The sequence below is a fragment of the Kogia breviceps genome, chromosome 10, assembly GCF_026419965.1.
Source record: "Kogia breviceps isolate mKogBre1 chromosome 10, mKogBre1 haplotype 1, whole genome shotgun sequence".
Lineage (NCBI taxonomy): Eukaryota > Metazoa > Chordata > Mammalia > Artiodactyla > Physeteridae > Kogia > Kogia breviceps.
In genome coordinates, this window is record NC_081319.1 from 34,612,431 (window position 1) to 34,635,003 (window position 22,573).

Consider the following 22,573-nt stretch of genomic DNA (forward strand, 5'->3'; position numbering starts at 1 on the left):
ACTGAGCTTGCGCACCTCAACTAGAGCCCACGTGCTGCAAACTACAGAGCCCATGTACTCTGAAATCTGTGCACCACAACTACAGGGCCCACGCGTCCTGGAGCCTGCACACCACAATTAGAGAAGAGAAAACCCACACACTACAACTAGAGAGAAGTCCGTGCACCACAACGAAGAGCCTGCGCACAGCAACAAAAGATCCCACATGCCTAAACGAAGATCCCGTGTGCCACAACTAAGACACAACACAGCCAAAATAAATAAATAAATAATAAATAAATCTTTTTTAAAAAAAGTTATGGTGCTGATTATTCCACCTGCTATCTGAATCTGCTGAATCTGTAGAGTCAACAGATAATCTGTGAGTTTGACAGTGTGTGTTTTCAGTAGTTCTGGACCTGCAAAGCTGAACCTGAGGTTCTTCTGTCCAGTGGCCCAAAGCACACACTATGAAGGCCAAGTTCTTTCTTCCTGTGAGCCAACAGTTCCCCACTGCGGAGGACTGTCTGGAGACATGTGGGGCTGCCAAAACTGGGGGCAGTGGAGGGAGCAAAAGCTATTGGCCTCTAGCAGGTGGAGGCCAGGGAAGCTGCTAAACATCTTACAATGCACAGGACAGTCCCCACTACCAAGAATTACCCTGCCCATCTGTCAACTGTGCCGAAGTTGAGAAACTGTACTGTACATACAGGTAACACCATTAGAAGAATGTTGTTTTTAAAGTCAATTTTTCTTGCTTTGTAGCACAGTAACTGCTCCCTTTATTGGTGGTTAAGGAAGCATGAACAAGGATTTATGCATTTGAAGTAAGGCTGATATTCTAAGAACAACAGAAAGGCAGTCAGTCAATCCATAAAATAAGATATAATAGCTTTCCCAACGGCACAGGCAAGGAATTGAAATTATAGGTATGTGGAAAAAGATTGAATATTTATGAGATATATTTATCTATTTTTCTAAATTGAGTCTATTAGGCTGCGGTTTAATGTCACGGTGTTTGTGATTGCCATTACAGTGTGCAGTGTTTCGAAAAGCATTTTCTAATCTGGAATGGAAATAATATTATCCATATATTAAATACCAAATCTAAGAATTACATCATTTTCAAGACTTACTTTTCATAGAGACTAACATTTATTGAGTGTGAACTTGTCACTAGGCACTTTGTTGAGCCCTTTATTTGCATCACCCCACTAAATCACAACAACCCAATACTGGGTACTCTTATTATCCCCATTTTACAGATGAGAAATAAAATGGCATTTAGAGGTTATGTAATTATACGATGTTCCATAGATAGACAATAAATTAGAGAGTGGGGTTTCCTGACTTTAGAACATAGAAATTCAGTTCAACTCACACATTAATAAAGGTCACAAACAGTTGGGAATTGTGATGACAAAATCTCTCTGTCTCTAGAGTTTATAACCCTGCAAGTGCCAGAAGATGCAAGATAACTAAACGAGATATCCTATGGTCTTCATTTGAATCTTCTGCCTTTTCCATTCTTTTCTCCCTGTGAACAATGCTCTCTCTTCACAGACACTAAGACCAGGGCTTTCTTGAACCCATCGTAAGGCCCTGCCCTGTGGATGGAGTCCAACAAAGGGTAGAAGGGATAAACGCAAACCAACAAAGTGTCTTGGATCTCAGAGACTTCTCCAGAATGGTACAGAGAATGTCCACAAAGGGCAGACCCCAACCTCCCAACAATACATTTCCAAGCTCTTTTATGCCGCAAGGTCTCCCAATTTAAGAAGACAGGAATGCAAGCATGTTTTTCTGATTCTTTGCTCCTACTTAAAGCTGCCACTTATTAAAAAGGAAGCTCACATGTTTCTCTAGCACTTCTGAAGAGGGCAGAAATGTATCAAGAGGTGAGAAATTGAGCCTAAAATGAAGAATCACTTAAAGAAGGGTGTCTTAAATATTAAACATCTTTTCACACAACGGAAAAGAAACCTTGGAGATGTGAACATTAATAGAATGATAAATGTATGTTTCCTTAGGAAAGCATTTGTGTTGAATCACAGCTTATGTCATATGAAATGCATTGGGGAGCCATGAGAATTACAATTGTTTGATGAATTAAAATAAATACCAAAGTTAAGTCCTGCACAAATTGTGGGACTTGACAGGCCTCTTAAAAAGGAGAGCTGCCCTCTCTCTCTCTCTCTCTCTCTCTCAGTTTTATCTTGGTGGAGCAGGAAACACCTCTTTTTGACTCACCCGTTTAAGCACATGAGAAAAAATCCTGGGAAGGAAAATGAGAGACCAGGCCTTTGTGGTAATGTCCTCAGTTTAAGACTGCCCTCAAGTTCTCCACAAAACATATATTTTCCTCAAGAAATAACTCATGAGAACAAAGAGCAACTTTCCTACCAGAGCTTTTAAATAACATAAATTACAGCTTGCAATGCCCTATACAGGTTGCACCTCAAAGAAGGAGCCTCAGAATAGAACATAACAAATTAAGATGGGCTCACTGGCAGCCACAGACTCTACTGCTCGGGAGTAGGCTCTTCTGATGACACACGGTCACCGAATATTCACAGTGTGTAGAGTCCTGAACTGGGAGCCAGACCAGCTGGACATTAGATCCACCCTGGCCTCTAGCTAGAGTCTTGAAGCACGTACCTTCCAGCCTTTAGCCAGAATGCTTATTCTTAAAAAAAGATGAGGGAGGGAAGCATACCCTTGTATGCTTCTCATACAAGGGTATGGCAAGAAAGGTTAGCCTCAAGAGCCAAGTCTAACTGACTGGTAATCGATTTCTATAGGGTTGTGTTGAGAAGGATTCTGAAGTTATATCTGAGCTTTGTTGTAAAGAATATTATAACCAATTAACAATGTCTGCTGTAGGCTCAAAATAAGGAGTGGCAAAACATATTTCTGGACACGATGATATCTAAAGGTCCCAGTGTACTTTTTGTAGTTCTGAGCACATCTATAATTTGTATGTAAGTTAGTTTAATGTCTCTCCCCTGCTAGGTCACAAGCTCCATGAGGGTACCTGCTCTGTATGAAAGTCTTGTTCTCTATTTGTGACTGTGAGATGGTGCTCACCTGGTTAAAGAAGGTAACTTATGGGCTTCCCTGGTGGCGCAGTGGTTGAGAGTCCGCCTGCCGATGCAGGGGACACGGGTTCGTGCCCCGGTCCGGGAAGATCCCACATGCAGCGGAGCGGCTGGGCCCGTGGGCCATGGCCGCTGAGTCTGCGCTCCGCAATGGGAGAGAGAGAGGCCGCGACAGTGAGAGGCCCGCGTACCACAAAAAAAAAAAAAAAAAAAAAAAAAAAAAAAGAAGGTAACTTATTACTAGGATGGATGCCAGGGAAAGACACCTGGGGTAACTGACAACTGACTCCCCCAAACACAAAGACCATGTTGATAACCCAAGATAATGGCTTTCAAGAGAAAAAGAAATATCTCTGCCAGAAGCATGGATATGAAACTCAGATTTCAATATGCTTGGTACAGACTTCTGCAGATGTGCAGATTGTCTCACTGACCCATGGATGTGCATAAAACCAGCCTGGGAACTTCCCATTATCACTCAGCCTGAGGCAAGGCAACTTTTCTTCCTCAAAGACCTCTTCTTCAAAGCCACCTTGTCAGGCATTGTCAACTGGGCTCCACCTCCCTGGGTCTGTTTCCTTACTTACTACATCAGGGTCTGCACAGGCAGCTTCAGATTCCTTCAGGCCAAATGCCCCCTGATTGTATGACTCTATATCCCACTATTCACATCCTCTAGTCACTTTTTTAAAGGAAGGATAAAGAAAGAAAGAAATTGTAGTACGTGATGGGTTTGTACATTCCTAGAGAAAATTCCAATGGTGTAGAATGCATTCATGGGACACTTCACATTCAAACCTGGAAAGACTGAGAATATGTCATCCAAGAGAGTGACAGAGATGAAGGGCACAGTAGTAAAAGAAGCAGCCACTCTTGAGTGACTGCTCTCAATAGACCAGGAACTTGACTAAGTGCTTTACCATCTTGAGCAATTTTGGTCCTCAGAGCAGACCTCTGGGTTGTATATTAGTATCATCCTCAGTTTATGGATGAGGAAATAGAGACTATTTAAAATGGCTGAGAAACTCGCCAAGGTCACCCAGTCAGGAAATGCTGGAGCTGAAAGTCAAGTCAGAGTCACATCTCTCTGCGGCCCTCACCTCTGCTTTAACTGTCAGGCTCAAGGTGCTGCTTCTCATGCAGACTAAGGGTGCTAGCACCAACCCAAGGTTTTGGGGGCCTCTCAGGCTACTCCATCCACGAGTCCCCCGTATGAGTAAGGGGGAATGAGAAATACTGGCACCACCCCTTACAGAAGAGTCTGGATGGAGAATCTAGCCTACCACACTTCTCAGCATGTAGTGTATGATGTATGGTGTAGCACAAATAGTTACCATGTCTTCTCCTGTCACAGAAACACTTGTTCTTCCCTCATCTTGGAATGTTCCCTCCTACCCTCCCCGCTTGTCCAGCAAACACCTACTTCACTGGTCAGTTGTCACTGTCTTAACAAAGCCCTGTCTGACCTCTCATATCAAATGTCCTCAACACATGCCCTCATAATATCACCTATTGCCTATTCATAGCATAGTTACTGCTAGTTGCAGTAACTGCCATTCTGTCCTTTTTTGGTAACAGAAACCCACTTTTTAGCCGGGCTCAGCTAAATGACCCTATTAGAACTTGGTGTGGCTAAGTGATTCAGTTGTGGTCAATGAGATATCCATGGATGTGGTTTTTCCAGATAGCACCCTTGAAAGGACTCCTTTCATCCTGTTGCCAGGAATGTAGATGTGATGGCTGGTGCTTTAGCAGTCATTCTGGACTATGAGGTTGTCTTGGATAGAAACCACATGCTGCGATGTTGACAAGAGCAGTAATGACAGGCAGTTATAATAGCTATGACATACTATTCACCATTCTAAGTGCTTTACCTATATTAATTTATTGAAAACTCACAGAAACTTTATTAGGTAAGTTCTATTATTACCTCAATTTTCCATGAAACTACAAGGTCACATAGCCAGAGAGCAGCAAAGATAGTGTTTGAGAAGGGAGACCAGTAAGAAGACTAATGAATAATCTGAATGAGAGATGAAAGAGACAGTGCTGGTAGTGGAGGTGACAGGCAGTGGTCTGACACTAGATCTACTTGAGAGAAGAGATGATGGACTGGATGATAGATAATATGAGAGGACACACATCACGTCTGCGTCTAAGGCTTTTGGCCCAGGTAAATGCAAAAATGGAGCCTCTGTTTACTGAGAAGAAGACTATGGGAGAAGCATTTTTGAGGAAAAAAACCCCACAGAATTCAGTTTTGTTTAAAACGGATAATTTGAGCATGTCCCCTAGACTTGCAGGCAGAGGTGTAGGGTAGGCAGCTTGGTCACTGTGAGCATGCAGACAAGGTCACCCAGGGAGTGAGTACAGGGACTGAATCATAGGGTAATTATGAGGCACCAGTTAGAGTCCTGTGTGCTAAGGTGGGCCAGGGAAAAGAGCTGTGAGGAGCTACAGGGGAGGCGGAAGAGATCCGAGTGTGCTTTGAGTCCCTGATGGTAAGTCAAGGTGTTTCAAAAAGCAAGACATTTTCTGCACCGAGGGGAAGGGAATGTTTTTGTTTTAACTTTCCTCATTTACTTCATTTCTATCTCAGAGTCCCATAGAGAGCCACAGGGGCAAGTGAGGGGACATCCATCACTCCAGCTCAATGAACTTCTGGAGTTGAGTGGACTCTTTTTCAAAAATAAAACTCAATTAAAGATCTATTGATCAAAACAACACATTCACTATGAAATATGTAAAGACCAAATGGGACATAAAGTATTTTCCTGCCAACTGTATAAAACAAAACAAAACAAAAAAAGCCGGGTCTACATATGTTTATTCCATTTGTAAAACTGGCCCTTTGCCTTGGGCCTTATGAATCAGTGATAAATCGCTGTTTGCTGCAAAGTTTCCCTGTGTTCGTTTCTTTTTTCTTTTTCTTTTTTCCTGTGCATGTTTACATTTATAATCTTCCATTCTTCTTCATTAAGCAATGTGGATAAAGATTCCTACTCCTATATGTATCAGAGGATGTTCTGTTCATTGGTTCAAACTCCAAAACCTACACCAGGAGGAGAATGCCTCGGATGAGCTAGGATCCAGTGGTGGAGGTTCTGTCCACATCCATCCACTTCTGCCACCCCACACCAAGCCACCATTGCTGCTCATCCATCTCCTCAGTTTCACTCCTCCCCCTGGTCTTTCCTCTATACTGCATCCAGAACAATCTAAAAGTATAAGCCTGGTGCTTTGCTGGCCCTGTTGCCCAAGCCTCGCTTGCCTCAAAGCCTTCATGTGGCTATTTCTTCTGACTGGCTGATGCTCTCCCACCATGTCAATTCCCTGACATCCCCCACGACCCCTGCCTCACTGATTCCTACCCAGCTGTCAGATGTCAGCTCTGAAGGCACCTCCTCTGACAGCAGTTCCTATCTCAACCCCACGTATCTTTCTATGACATCATCTTGTTTATTCCTGTCTTAACAATTATTGCATTCTGTAATCTTCTTGTTTATTTTTTTTTACTACTTCTCCACATAAGAACTCAAGATCCATCTAGGGGCCACATGAATGAACAATTTATTCATTGATGTATCACCAGGAACTAGACCTGTATTGTACCTGGCCCTTGGTAAGAATTCACGAAGGAGTATTTGTTGGAGGAAGAGAGGGAGGGAACAAGGAAAGAGAAAGGAAGGAAGGAAGGAAGGGAGGGAGGGAGGGAGGGAGGGAGGGAGGGATAAAAGGAGGGAGGAAGGAGGGCCTTGGAGTTTAGTAGACCAGGTTTCCAATCCCACCTCTATCTCTTATGAGCTGTAAGGACTTAGGCAACAATATATCATCTCTGAGCTCTGGATTTCTCATCTGTAATATTATAGTAATAATACTATTTCATGGAATTAATGTAAAGATTAAATGAGATAAATACATGTTGAGCCCCTGTGAAAGCCACTGGCCCATAATGGCTGCTGTTTTTACCCCATGACCTTGTAACCTCTAGAGTTTTCAGGGGTGCCCCAACCTGGTGTTGTGTGAGAAATATACTAATAAGCAAGGGCCTTATGGTCCACAGATAAACCCACAGACCTAAGATCACAAACATTCTCAGTGGGCCATCACTTCTTCACAGTGGGTTATGTGAAGAAGTGATAAGGCCTGAAAAATGTGCTTACTCTTTACAGTGGACATGTGTTTCTTTGCTCTCACCATCAACTCCCTTCCTTCCTAGTAGTGGCCCTAGTAGTAGGGCAGCGGTCCTCAACCTTTTTGGCACCAGGGACCGGTTATGTGGATGACAATTTTTCCATGGACAGGGGTGGTGGGGGATATGGTTCAGGTGGTAATATGAGTGATGGGGGGGGCGGCAGATGAAGCTTCACTTGCTCGCCCACCCCTCACCTCCTGCTACACGGCCTGGTTCCTAACAGGCCACAGACTGGTATCGGTCTGTGACACGGGGGTTGGGGACCCCTGTAGTAGGGTAAGGCTCTACTCCAAGCCCCATGATGTAGGCAGTGCCCAGACCTGAGCCAATCAATTCATCACTGGCCCCAACAATTGGCTCAGGGTGGACATGTGACCTCACATAGTCTACTCAGGACTTTTACAGAAGTAACCAAATATCAATCCCCCATCCTCCTTTCTCTCCTCCTCCCTTTCCTCTCTCCACTAGAGTTTGAGAGGATGTGCTGCTGGGGACAGATCATCAAATGGGACCTGAGAGTGAAGCCAGCACCATGGAAAGCAGGGCAGTGAGATAGATAGAACTCAGTGGTGTCACTGGAGCCCATGTCCATCCATGAGACTTAGCTTCTGGAGGCTTCCAGCTCAGTACGAGGCATGGGGACATCCTGAGTGAACTGAGTTTTTCTCATTATTTCCACAGATACTTGTAGCTGGCCATCTCTAGGTACAGACCATGGCTACTCAGAGCTAGATTTTACTCATACAGATCAAGAGACTTATCAAAATATTTCTGTACCGTTTGCTCAGCTTCAAAAATACTCAGCAGTAATTTGCTCAAAAGATTTCCAAGGGTATGTGTGAAATTTCCTTACAAACACACAGGGCATCATATTTCTCCAAAAAACAGAAGCTATTTTGGCCTCTCTGAGAATATTAGGTAAGTCAGGAGATAAAAGGGTATCTCTCTGTGTCATTTTCCTCCTTAGAATCTCCTCCTCCCTGGGCTTTACCATGAATGTCAGTTTACTCCCACTCCCCATATTCTTTCTCTAGCTCCTTAAATGTGGACGCCAGGCTGCTCCCTCTACAATCCCCAGTTCTGCAGCTTTATCTAGTCCCTTGTCAGGGCAGTGGTGAAGAAGGATGAGGAGGAAAGAGTAGGAGTAGAGATAGAGATAGATAACCCTGCAGAGTAGAAGACAGGACCAAAAACAGGGTCAATAAAAGAAGGTAAATATAACGGACTTTTCTACTTTGAAGTAATTTAAGTACCCATTCCAATTTTCCCTAAAAACCTTATAAGTTTTTCAAACCTTGTTGGAAAGATCATGAAGAGAATGGTATGTATGTATTCCAAATTGTCTTACTTTTATTGGTTTGGGGATTATCTTGCCTAACCATATATAATTTAATAGTGATTTCTCAACATCTAGTTTGGGATACAGATGGAACTTTAACTTTTTTCCAACAGCATATTTAAAGTCAAGAAAAATATAGACAGAAAGAACCATCTCTGTAATATACATGTTGCTTAAAATGTTTCTTTCAAAAAAAATCACACAAGCAATGCATCTTTCTTATAGAAAATCAGATATCAAAGATAAGCAAAAGAAGAAATTTAAAGCAACTGATGATGCTAACTAACATCCATTGTTGATTTCAGTTAATGCCAATTATTCAATTATTTGAATATAAAAATATTACTTATTGAATTCCTTATTATTAGCTATCTAGGCTGTATTCACCTTGTCACTAAATGGATGACACTGTAATAAACATCCTTGTAGTGAAATTTTTGCATACACTATCAACTTTTCAAGAAGTTGAATAATTGATCAAAGGGCATTGCATATTTCAGTCCAAGTATTCTCAAGGAAAGTTGTCCTGATTTACACTCTGACCAAGATTCTCTCTCTCCAATGTCAGTTTCAACACTCCAAACCAACACTAAGTATTATCATCTTAAAACATCTCTCAGGAATTTAAAAATACAGATTATATGGATGAGTCTTTTCCATGTTCCAAATGAGTTTAAAGCAGATAAAATATTAAACTTCAAAATGCCTAAAGGGCAAGGGCTCACCCTGTTTCAGGTCTCCAGAGAACACTGTCCTGGCCACTGCAGACTAGCATCCTCAGGTTATTTAGTAGAAAAGATGTAGACTGATAACTAAGGGTCAGGTTTTTCAAACTGAACTCTGAATGAAAAAATCCAGTGTCTTTTTTTGCAGCAGTAGAGCCCTGCCTAGATGAAAGGCAAGCCCGCATAAATTACTCACTTGATGGCAGACATTTTGGGGGACATGGAAAATGTGGATTATTAATGGGCAGACCAGAACAATTCTCACATTACATATAGCTGAGGACTATCGGCTGGGGGAAAGCCCCAGACATTTTTGCTCATTATAAAGTTCTGAAAATTCTCACAATAAGAAGTCATTTCTCATCAGGCATGAACTCTGCACTGTATCAGAAAAATACATTTCCAATTAAAATTGTCATTCTTCAGCCTTATTTTGGGTGGCCATCTTGCTGAAAAATTATCTGGAGTTTTGGCAATGTGGGAGAGCCCAAGGTCTTGATGGTTCCCTGTGAGAACATGGAGTTGGTAGAATCAAAAAGAAATTTGACAAAGTTCAGATAAAACCACCACCATGATGTGTATGTATTTCTGCTTGGAAACCACATTGTTCCACATGGCAGGCCAGGGATCAGTGTAGATTAAGGAGGATCTGATAGGGAAGGAAGCTCTCTTCTGCAGGATTCATTTTGGAAATATATGAACAGGATGCAAACCCACTCAGACCTTCTCCTGAACTCCCACCCTACCAGTGTCACTTTTCAGCATTGTGACTGCTTCCAGTTGGATACTCTAAGCTGCTGGTTTTAATTAAAACTTAATTTGCAAAAATGTTTCATAATTTATGCATGTCATGTAATTCCTCTGAGATGAACTGGAGCCAACTCAGGGCCATATAAGGAGACACTATACTGGGAAGGATGGGGGAGAAAAGGGATGTAGGAAGAGAAGTACCAACAGGCTCAACAGAGGAAGGTCCTGATACTTTGTTTCAGCCTCCCACCACTTGGATCTGCAGCCACCTGGGAGAGACATGGGCTGTGATATCTAAAAGGGGGGAATCATTTGGCAGGTCATAGACTCAGAGAACCAGAAGGGTCAGAAATGACCAGAATGGGGCTTCCCTGGTGGCACAGTGGTGGAGAGTCCGCCTGCCGATGCAGGGGACACGGGTTCGTGCCCCGGTCCAGGAAGATCCCACATGCCACAGAGCAGCTGGGCCTGTGAGCCATGGCCGGTGGGCCTGTGCGTCTGGAGCTTGTGCTCCGCAACAGGAGAGGCCACAACAGTGAGAGGCCCACGTACCGGAAAAAAAAAAAAAAAAAAAAAAGACCAGAATGGCCCTCCAAGAAAGGCCTTAGCAGGGGAAATGGTGAGCCTAAGAACTTGAAACCCTCCAAAATAGATTAATGTGTTCCTACCCTCCCCACAGAAGGAGATTAAAAACAAAACAAAAGAAAACAAAAAACCTTCAGAGGAAAATTAATGAAAACTCAGAGTCTGCAATGAAACCGTTACTTCACTCAACAGATGTCTTCAAGAGAATTTGCAGGTATCTGACAAACTGGTGAACCACAAAGAAATCTGTGTGGCAACTTAACCAGAAATATTGGGCCCCCAAGAAAGATAACTTCCCCTCAACACACAACCTTTATTAATTGCAAAATGAATGATGTGCAGTTACCCTCCATGTCTGCAGTGAAAAGAGTACATAGACAGTGTTTGACATAAAAAAAGAAATCGATGGAGCCAGAAATAAAGGTAAATGAGTGGTCTGTGTACTCACAAAGGATGGGCCATGTCAATGCTATATTTTTAGTGGCCAATCTGGTAAGTTACACATTTCATTGATAGATTTATTTCTATCTTTATTTCTATCTCTATCTCAAAGGTTCATCTTGGTCTGTCCATTTCCTGTCACCTATGAAAAGCTTAATAAGCTGTTAAGTAAAAGCAAGAGACTACAGTTCTTTCAATCCATCAAGCCTGTATCTCAGAGAAGTGGACACATTAAATAGACAGTCAAAGGGTAAAGGTATGAGCTGTGGGTGACAGATGATCTCTGATGACATTCTCAATTAGGGGAACCTTCAGGAAACCTCCAGCTCTGTGATTCTGTATATGAGAAGTTCATTTCTATGAAAAATCCATGAAAATTTCCTTCTCTTACATGTTGTTTTCACCTTGGCCCATCAGTGCATATATTTTTCACCTGAACAGAGAAAGAATGGCCAAAGCCATGTGTTGAATGATATTGGTTCTCTTTTTGCATCTAAGCACATCTCAAGTCAAGACTGGATGCTATTTACTAATGATGAGAGCTTGCACATGCTGAATGCTCATGCTAAACCAGGCCAGGAGCTAAGGGCTCTGAATGTGTCCTCATGAAAAATTCTCAAGACAACTGTAAGGGCCAAATACAATCATTTACATTCTAAAGACAGGGAAACTGAGTCTGACCCCAAACCCTGTTTTTTTGTGTTTTTTTTTTTTTTTTTTGATGTTACACGGGCCTCTCACTGTTGTGGCCTCTCCCGTTGCGGAGCACAGGCTCTGGACGCACAGGCTCAGCGGCCACGGCTCACAGGCCCAGCAGCTCCGCGGCACGCGGGATGGGATCCTCCCAGACTGGGGCACGAACCCGTGTCCCCTGCATCGGCGGGCAGACTCTCAACCACTGTGCCACCAGGGAAGCCCGAAAGGAGATCTATTAATATGCTGGGACTGCTAATCTCTCAAAATACACTTGCTCCCCACCCCCTCAAATCTGGGATTTGGCTATCTTTTTCTGCCAAACCCCAGATTTTTTTTGCCAACCACGTTTGGTTTTTTTTCCCAAACAACATGTTTTTCCACATTTTGCCAAACACATGTTCCTATAATATAGAAGTCCATGTGTATTTCCTAGGGCCTTTTTTTCTTGTCACCTTACAGAATGACAGTTGTACAGTTTTGGTTTTTTTTTTTGTCTTAGTTAAGAAAGTCAAGTGCTATCAGTGCCACTTCAGTTCAGATCTCAAAGAGGCCAATGTGCTTCTGAAGTTCACCTTTAAAGACCAGAGTGAGGACTTCCCTGGTGGCGCAGTGGTTAAGAATCTGCCTGCCAATGCAGGAGATGCGGGTTCAAGCCCTGGTCCAGGAAGATCCCACATGCCGCGGAGCAACGAAGCCCGTGTGCCACAACTACTGAGCCTGTGCTCTACAGCTCACGAGCCACAACTACTGAGCCCATGTGCCACAACCACTGAAGTCCATGTGCCTAGAACCTGTGCTCTGCAACAAAGAGAAGCCACTGCAATGAGAAGCCTGTGCACCACAATGAAGAGTAGCCCCTGCTCGCTGCAACTAGAGAAAGCCCGCATGCAGCAATGAAAACCCAACATAGCCAAAATAAATAAACTAATTAATTAAATAAATTTATTTTTTTAAAAAAACAAAACAACCACTACAGGAATCCAAATGCCAAAAGCTGAACTATAAAATTCTGCCATTCATACTGAATACATGAGTTAGGTAAGATGATCAAGAAATCAAAAGAGAAGCATAAAAAAGGGCTATTTCACAATTAAATTGCCTCAGTATAGTATCATGTTTAAATAAAAATTATCTCAATGTCATATCCAATAAATTATTGTCTTTTAACATTTACAAGATACATATTACCTTTTGGTAAAATTAATCTAAAGCTAACATGTTTTAAATCTTGAATATGAATAAACAAATAGAACAGTGTAAGTAAATAATCTTGAAGATAAAACAAACTAATATTCATGTCATCTTTTATCTCTATTTCTACTGTGGTCACAATGGAATAACTAGTACTGCATTATCCCTCCTGACACAAACAACTAGATAACTGGATATAGTACAAAAAAGAAACAAATGTCCTTTGATATTGGTCAATAATCAGCACTGACTTTGCTTCCTGAAAGAAGGCGAAACAATAAAGTGAGATTCAAGATCACTCTAATACTCTACCTGGAGACATTTATGAGACCCCAGATCAGGGAAGGTAATGCCAAGTAGAACCTGGAAGTTGCACTGAATTGACAAGGAATGAAGCAAAGTTTACAGATGCTGAGGTGGCTGGAATTTGCAAGGTAGAGCACTGGAGAGAGAAAGCTATACAGAGAAAGAGCTCCAGAAATCTACAGAGAGGGCCTCTTAGGTCTTTGATTTAATACTAAAATGAGCTAGGGATAGACTCCATAAGGCTGAGAAAAGCACAGTTACAGGGGGTAGGAGAGGGGAACTACAATGAAGTTGTAAGCTAAAAAAATCTATTGGGCCTCAAACAAGGCTGGGTATTTACAAGTTCCAAGCAGTCAGAATAGAACACCTTGTTAAACACCTGGGACATTCAGTAGGAGTCCCAGAAAGGCTGTGCCTAGCAGTAGAACTAAACTAGACCTAGAGTGAAAGGTACATCATACCTGCCAACCAAAGTTTAAAAACAAGTGTTTAAAGGGCTAAGCTGATACATAAGTAAATTAACTGTCAGGACATAACTCAACACTCCTTAAAGGAAGATAACAGAATCCAGACACTCAACAACATAATGCTCACTATCATGTGTCATTATGCTTAATGCCTAATAAAAATTTACTAATATAGAAACCAAAAATTTGTGACTTATAAGAGGAAAAACAATCAATCATACCCAGAAGAAGAAAATGATTTATAAAGAAAAAAAATATTACCAGAAATCATATAATTGGAAAATATAAACTTTAAATTAGCTACTATAAATATAATCAAGGATTTAAAGGAAACTTAAACATTATGAAGGGACAAATAAAACTAAAAACAATGCCAAAACCCATTAAAAATGGCTAAATATCACAAATTTGATAAAATTTATAAACACACCAACCCAAGAAAGCTCAATGAACCTGAAGCGAGATAAACACACACACATACACAGAAAATACCAGAGCATATTATAATAAAATTGCAATTATAACAACAAAATCATAAAAGCAACCAACAAAATAAAAGCACATAGGTAAAGGGCATCAAAGATAAGATTTATCACTGATTTCTCATCAGAAACAATACAAGCCAGATGATAATGGAACAACTGCTTCAAAGTACTGTAAGAAAAAGAAAGGTAAACTTAGATTCTTTATCCAGTGAAAACACCTCTCCAAAAGACAGTGAAATAAAGTGTTTTCAAGTAACAACCAAAAAAGTTTAAGAGAATTCATTGCCAGCAGAGTTGCACTTCATAAAAGATTAAAGGAAGTTCAGGTGAAGTAAAATGGTTCTAGATGGAAGTCTGAATCTATACAAAAAATAAGTAGCATCAGAAATGAAAAATATGTGGGTAAATATGAGATTTTTTCCTCACTTTTTAATTTAAGCAAAATAAAAATAATGTATTGTGTGGGGTTTATAATATATGTGGGAGTAAACAGTATGCTAATAATAGTACATAGAATGGAAGGGGTGCACGGCAGTATACTGTTGTAAGTTGTCCCCATTATAGGGAAGTTAGACTCTGAGAAGTTGAAGATGGAAATTGTTACACTACAGCAACCACTCAAAAGACACAACTAAGAGGTATAGCTAATAGGCCAATAGTAGAGATAAAATGGCATTTAAAACACTAAATTAATTCAAAAGGAGACCCAAAAAAAGAAGAAAAATATAAGAATGTATAGCATAGTATACATAAATATAGTATATTTGTTTATAACAATATGATAGCATTAAATAAAGAAGAAAAATAAAACAACAAAGTAGATAGATATTTACAACAATATGGTATATTTAAACAAAAAAATACAGATAATTACATGAAATGTAAATGATTAAATGCACCAATTAAAAGGTAGAGACGGTCAGGCTGGATAAAAAGGGAAAAAAATCCAACTATTTTGTGTACAAAAAGTACACTTTCAAAAAAAAGATATGCATGTTAAAGGTAAAAGAATAGAAAATACATACCACAAAACAATAAACATAAGAAAGTTGGGGTAGCTATATTAATATCAAACAAAATAGACTTCAGAACAAGAAATATGGAAGATAAACAAAAATATTTCACAATAACAAAATGGTCAATTCATTGAGAAGACATTGTGTATATTCCTAATAAAGCTTCAAAATATGTGACACAAAAATTAGCAGAATCAAAAAATGAAACATAAATTTAGAATTTTCATTGGTGATTTCAATACTCCTTTCTCAGTAATTCATGAAGTAGTTGCTTTCTAGTTGTAAAGAAAATAAGTAAATATATAGAACACTTGATCAACACTATTTCAACCAATTTCATCCAACTGATTGTTCTTGAACAATATGCACAATAACTGCAGAATACACATTCTTTTCAAGTACATATGAAATATTCACCAAGAAAGTCCATGTGATGGGCTATAAAACAAGTGTCAACAAACAAAATTATTGAAATCATAGGATATATTCTCTGAACACAGGAGAATTCGTAACAATAATTAAATTAGAATTAGAATTTATAACGATAATGTATCTAGTAAAATCTGGAGTTATTTGACAATAACACACTACTATAACCCAGAAGTCACTAGATCCCTAAATCACAAGTGGCATTAGAAAATATTCTGAACTGAATTAAAATGAAAACACAACGTATCAAAAGTTGTGACACGTGGCTAAAGTAGTCCTTAGAAAGAAACATACAGCTTTAAAAGCTTATAGTAGAAAAGGAGAACAGTTGAATGGTCAAAGCTTCACCTAGAAAGGAGCTAGAAAAAAAGACCAAATTAAACACAATATAATAAGAGGAAAGTTTAAAAACTAAAAAACAAGAGCAAAAAGCCATGCAACCAAAAACAGACAGAAGAGTAAAACTGGTAAAAAGCAAAGGCTAGTTCTTTGAAAATATCAAAAAAATTGAAAAACATATAGCTAGATTGATAACAAATTGCCAATATCAGGAATGAAAGAGGAGCTATCATCAAGGATCCTAAATACATTAAAAGGATAAGAGACTATTATGAACATATTTATGCCAATAAATTCAACAACTTAGATTAAGTGGAAAAATTCCTAAAAAGACAAATGAGCAAAATTCATATAGAAATATAAAAATCTTTAAAGCCCTACATCTATAAAGAAAATTAATGTGGAATTAAAAACTCCTCCTCCCACCACCAAGAAAGCTCCAGGCCCAAATGATTTCATTAGTGAAGTCTAACAATATTCATGGAAAATACAGCAATCTTACACCAACTTTTTCAGAAGATAAAGAAGGAAATTCTTCTGAACTCATTATTTTATTTTATTTTATTTATTTATTTTAGCCGGGCACGTGGGATCTTCCCGGACCAGGGCACAAACCCGTGTCCCCTGCATCGGCAGGCGGACTCTCAACCACTGTGCCACCAGGGAAGCCCTGAACTCATTATTTTAGATGGACATTATCATAACAGATTACAAGAAGGAAAACTACAGACTGATATCCCTGGTGAACATAAAAACAAAGATCCTTAATAAAATGTTATCAAGCTAAATCCAGTAATATATATAATAAATTATGACCAAAATGCATTTATCACAAGAATGCTAAGTTATTATGATATTCTTATAATTGATATCAATCAGTACAATTTGCCACATATGGAATATTTTCCAAAGTGGGCATAACAATATCTCCCATGCCGTGCTCTATTTACAATGCAATATTGACATTCTTCCTATGAAGAGTCGGAGTCTATGTCCCCTCACTTTGAAACTAGGAAGACCTTTGTGATTGCCTCAATCTAGAGAGTATGGGGGAAATGGCACCATGTGACTTCCAGGGACAGATTATAATAAACATGTCATGCAGTTCTGCCTTGCTCTGGAAACCCGGCCACCATGCTGTGAAGAAGCTCAAACTACCCTATGCATAGAGACCACATGGAAAGACAATGTAGATGCTGCCAGTGTAGGTATCCTGCCGATAACTCACCTGAAGTCCTAGTCAACAGCCAGTACTAAGAACCTGACAGGTGAATAAAGATGCCTCCAGGTGATTCATACCTCAGCCATTGAGTCACTTGAATTTGACTCTTTACAGATAGGACAATAGATGTCCTGGAGTAGAGGGGTAAACCAGCTTTGATATTTCCTGTCCAGATTCCTGCCACAGCATTTGTGAGCATATGAAAATTACTGTTTCACATCACTATGTTTGGGGGTGTTCAATAAGCAACAATAGTAACAGATGGTAAATATCATGATCCCTGTTTTACAAAGGAGAAAACTACCTCATGAGAGTGACTTAAACAGATTAGGGTGGGTGGCAGTGGCAGAGCTGGGGTAACAACCCATCTGTCTCTTCAAAGTCACTGCACACACTGATCTAGACAGAAGAAGTCCCAAGTGTGATAGCACCTCATTCACCAGGGTTCTAGGCTCAGGGCTGTTAAGAGGCTTTGGCCCCTTCATCACCAAAATAATGATCTGGCCCCGGTAACCCTGCTTCTCTCAGGAAGACACTTGAGGTCAGAGTTTGGTATGCATGGGTTACACAGCCAAAACCATCTCACTATTAAACCTTTAGCAAAGATATATACCCAATGTCTACATTTACAAAGCTCAAGTAGCTCAATCAGCCATGAATTCTGGGCATTTATAAAAGAGTTGGTTTTAACACAATCTTAAAAAGACTCTAGCCAAACAGCTGCAAAGAACATAGGAAGTAAAGGACTAAAACCTATTAGAGTCTTGGCTCCCCCTTTGGTGCAGCACAGGCGATATCAGGGGTTGAACCAACAAGTATTTATGATAACAGGACAAAAATAATTGATTCATTTCCCTCCTAGAAAGATGACTGAACTCAGGATGGTTGAGATGGGTTGGCATTTTCTATTTGCTGTCATCTTGTCCTCTGTTCCCCCCAGACTCTCACCAGTCCTTTTTCCCTTTATACAACACCAGTTTATTCTCTGGAGGTATAAGTCCTATCACCAGACCTGAACACAATCTTCACAGATGCAGAAGAAAAGTAGTAGCATTTGCTTACTTAGATTCATAGGTCGTTAGATCTGGAAGGGAGATGGACAGAACAGCTTTTTGCCTGAACAGAATTTGTCCCTTCTTTTGGTAATAGCACTTTATTTGCCTGTGAGACAAAACCCATCCCCTATACTCAGGTCTTGTCATAAGACTGGGGCTGACTCCACCCTCCTCCAAATCCAAGGGTAGACATGTGACTCATGCATGGTGAATCAGAACTCTCCATCCTATTGACCACTGCGATTGGTTCAGAAAGAGATAACACGTGGCTGAAGCCATGACAGTCAGCACCAGGGTCTTAGCTAGAACCAGAGGGAAAGAGATTTCTTTCTTCTGGGGGCAAGGGGTTCCACTAGTAGGGTATAAACCTAGAGCTGCTGATGGCAGTCATGACACCACAAGGGGAGGAGAGTCTCACCTGAGAATAAAGATATACAGAGGAAAGCAGAGCCAAGAGATGAGATGGCAAGAGGCAGATTCCTGACTGCATTTGGGCATGTAGATCCAGCCATGCCTGAAGAGATCTACACTTTGACATTTCAGTTTCTCCTTAATCACACAAGTCTGACTGAGCTGCATTTCTGTCATAGCCAAAGAAACCTGATTCACTAAGACAATATATTATCAACTATCTATACCAGTGGTTCATGAACTCTGCTTTGTGGAACCCCCAAATTCTGTGAACCAGAGGCCCTGACCCCAATTTAATCAAGCTGCTCTTCTTTTATATATGATTTTATTTGAATAAAATAGCTTTGCTAATGAGGAAGAAAAAAAAGATGGCTATTCAGTTCAACCACCTTATTTTAGAGGTTCAGAAAAGCAAGTTTGTGACAGGAATAGGCCTGGTCTGTACCAGTCCACCCAGAACACAACCCATTATCCCCAAATGCTGCCAGTACTGCTCATTTCAGTTTGGGGTCTTGCTTCTGGGATGGAAGCAGGTCTATGGCTCCCAGGCACTTCACCCCAACACATGGGAGGGTCCAACATGGACTTCGGTACTCGGTACCTGTACACCTTAATAACAGAGCTGAGGACCTGCCATGCTCTGAGCAAACAGTCCAGGTGTCACCCTTCCCAGAGTGTATAATGGGACCATAGACATTCAGGGAACTAACCAGTGAGTAAAGGACAATAACATCCTGAAATCATGGTAGGCTTCACTGAAAGAGCCTCTTTAACCACAGTGAATGGTGTCACCTAGAAAAGCACCAAGCATGTACAATGTTTGGTATTTTTGTACAAACTGGTATTTTTAAAGATCACAGTATTGGAGAGCTTTGTTTAAAACCACCTTCTTTGACTTGTGCTGGGCTGGTGAGGAAGTCCCACATGTTTGCCAGGGAACAAATTTACTTCTGTACCCACTGCCTGTCAGAGTAAAGGGTAGAATTTCTTTTCAGTATTCTGAAATAGTGGTTTGGTTTTTGAAGAGGCTTTTGGAATCTATCTTCTTTAAAATTAAAAAAAAAAGAGCAAAATCTGGTCACTTTTGAGACAACTCAATTAATTCCCATCTGTCTCAATGTGGCTGCCCTCTATTTTAAATTGGAAAAAGAGAGAGAGAGAGAGAGAGAGAGAGAGAATCCAAACAATAATGTCCTTTTAATTGAATAAACCAACAGTTTTTTCATTTCAATGTGCATAAACTGTTTATAGAAAAGATTTTATTTAAATTACCCAGAGTGATTACTTTAAATGCACAGTTTGGTTAAAAGCTACAGTCATAATTAATTAATTTTTTTTAAGAATTATGCAAATTTAACCCAGAAGGCTAAAAATGGAAAATGTCTAATCACATGTGAACTGAGCTTGCATTTCTCTTCCTTGCTACCTCTCCTCCATGTTTCTGTCTTTGTACCTGCTCTGAACACAAACAATGCCTGCCCTCATGCTGCCCTGCCCATGGTCTAGGGTGGTTCCTACGCCCTCTGCTAATTCTTTATATTCCTATTGAACATTGAGTGAGACCAAGAAATGGGTGTGAACAGCTTTGGGTCATGCCCCCAATAATGCCATGTGCATGTGAACAGTAACAAATTCTTGATAATGAAGGGAAGACAGAATCAATTGATCAGAACATGTTTCCTAAGCATCTATCCTGTGCAGGCATTCTGCTGAGTGAGCAGAGCTCAGAGGAATTAACTTCATAGACTATCCAGAAGAGCAAGTGAAATAAAAATACAAGGATAAAAACTAGACAGTAAAATCTTCAAGCGGCCAGAGGCAGTGGCTGGTTAACAGTGCATAGTGGGAGACACCACAGAAGCCAGGATTCTGAGCACTGAGTTGGGGTTTTCAGGTCAGACAATCTGAGATTCCACAGTCCCTTTCACCTTGTCTGCCACTGCCTAGAAACAGAGACACCCCTGAGCAAGCCAAGTAAGAGAAGTTCCTTCTAGACAATAGGCTGCTGCCACTGGACCACAGGACACACAGAGCAGTGCCACCTCAATGTGGCAAAGGGAGAACAGTGGCAGGCAAGAACAGGCACCAGAGGTGTGAGCACTGAGGGACATGAAGGGTGAACCCTAAGTGCAAAGACTGAGCTGTGCTCTGCCACCATCCTCGCTGCCAGTGGTCTTGTGTACAGGAAGGGAGGTGCCATCAGTAATTATCTTCAATAATTTGAGGAAGATAGAAGCAGATTCTGGAAGGCAGGAGGTGAAGGGGGGCAAAGCAAAAGTTGTGAATGACATAGTCAGGCATAAGGAATTTCCAGCTCCTAGCAGATTATGCCCGTAGAGCTACATTTGACCATTGGCTGTTTTCAAAGTTTTGAAATGAATACATTTAGGTGGTGCGTGCATGCTCTAGGTCACCACACTCCCCCCATCCCAACCACCATTTTCTTCTACCCAGAGTTCTCTGCGCACTTAGTTCACCAGCCTGGCTCCTGAGAACATTTATGGTTGCCCCTCCTGGCGTGGATGATCAACAGCACATGGATGTTAAAAGTGTTGGCTTGCAGTGGAAGTGGACAACCCTGCCTCAGCTGCCACAAAACCACCCATGAGAGGGGAGTAGGCAGGCCCCTGGAGAGGACACTATATCAGTTATCCCTAAAACATCACAATGGGGTAGAGTCTATCATTATCCTTCTGTTATATATGATAAAACTGGAGGCACAAAAGGGTTAAGTAAACAGTCCCAGATGACACATCTGCTAGGTGGCAGAGAGGATTTGAAGTAGCCCCTCACTCCACCACTGTGTCTTCAACCAGCATGGCACACCCCTGCCACCTCCATAAGTCACATATGCAGTTTATTAAGGAAGAAAAAGTAGACATTCCTCATTACAGTCATCCCTCAGTATCTGTGGGGAATTGGTTCCAGCCCCTGGAGCCCCAATAACAAACTCCAAGGACGCTCAAGTCCCTTATGTAAAATGGCATAGTATTTGTGTATAACCTACATACATCCTTTCCTACACTGTGAAACATCTCTAGAATGCTGATAATACTTCATACAAATGTAAATGCTATATAAAGAGGTGCTGGCACAGTAAATTCAAGTTTTGCTTTTTGAAACTTTCTGGAAAAAATTTTTTTCCAATATTTTCAATTCAAGGTTGGTTGAATCCATGGATGCAGAGTTCAAAGATGAGGGCCAACTGCATACAAGAAGTTTGATTCTTTCTCCAAAAACTCCATTTTGCAATTCTTTGGGAGAACAAAGGGGGTGCATCTCAAAATGCAGACCAATAGGCCATGGCGCCTGACACAGTCTTTGTGCCTTCACTTTCTCAGCCTAATGGAACCCTCAAGCCCCAGCTAGGGCTCACTTTAGTCCTGACTCAAATTGGCCTCACTGAAGGTGGCCATAACCCACTTTTGGTTTAGAGGAGCTTTAGAGAAAGTTCTAACAGCTCATGTAGCTAGAACTAAATAGCAAGTTAATGAGCAATGAGTAAATGAATCAGAGGCACAGATTAAATTTTCATCCAAATAACCATAGGTTTCTCAATTAAGAGGGGAGAAAGCATGCTTGGCAAAACAGTTTGATTTTGGCCACAGCCACATGGATTTTCCCAGCCTATTTCCTAAATACGGCAGTGCACCCAGATCCAGGAGAACTCAGGCCTTAGGTATACTCACAAACTTTATTCAGAATCAAGCGTATTATGATAACTTTACAGTGTCAGAAATCTCCACTTGGTTATCATAAAGGAATTCCAACACACCACTCAATGCTTACATAGAGAGCAACCCAAGGGGGTTCAGGCACAAGGCAAGTCTCTTAACCATCAAAT

General features: G+C 40.8%; 1 protein-coding gene across 4 annotated transcripts in view; it reads right to left on the bottom strand.

Annotated features, from left to right (window-relative positions):
• The window catches only part of CACNA2D3 (calcium voltage-gated channel auxiliary subunit alpha2delta 3), an 808,785-nt gene that overhangs the window by 228,950 nt on the left and 557,262 nt on the right, over positions 1-22,573 (bottom strand). The window lies entirely within an intron of this gene.